The sequence below is a fragment of the Solanum pennellii genome, chromosome 10, assembly GCF_001406875.1.
Source record: "Solanum pennellii chromosome 10, SPENNV200".
Lineage (NCBI taxonomy): Eukaryota > Viridiplantae > Streptophyta > Magnoliopsida > Solanales > Solanaceae > Solanum > Solanum pennellii.
This window is the reverse complement of record NC_028646.1, coordinates 33,500,313-33,500,926: the sequence shown is the minus strand read 5'-3', so window position 1 is coordinate 33,500,926 and position 614 is coordinate 33,500,313.

Sequence of the window (614 nt, the reverse complement as noted above, 5' to 3'; positions counted from 1 at the left end):
CCAAGTAAATAAATTATTAAACTTACCCCACTAATTTCATAAAGTTTGTCATGAATAGTCCAAAACACCCCTTTAAAACCTTTAGCAGAAATCCGACCCAGTTGGGGTTACGCAACCTGTGACGGCCCATCGTGTCTATGACGGTCCGTCCTGCAGGTCTGTCACAAAGTTCAGAGAGTCAAATTAAGTAAAGAGGCTTGTGACGGCCCGTCGTGTCTATGACGGTCCGTCCTGCAGTTTCGTCGCGAAGATCAGAGAGTCGATCTCAGTACCGAGATTTCAGAGTTGAAGTGTTTTGGAACGAAGACCCTCGACGGTCCGTCGTGACCATGACGGTCCGTCGCCTGATCCGTCGACCCAGTAAGTTATTTTCAAAATAATTTTACTGCTCGAACCTACTAAACAGGTTGTTACAATAGATATCAATTTACCCATCGTTCGTCCCCGAACGATCACAGGAAGAAAGCAAGGGCGAGAAAGAGTACCTGAATCTGTAAAAAGATGTGGATATCTTTCTTGCATATCCGCCTCATTCTCCCAAATAGACTCTTAAACTGGCCGATTTTTCCAGTGAACATTGATAGATGCAATCTCCTTTGATCTCAACTTGCGGA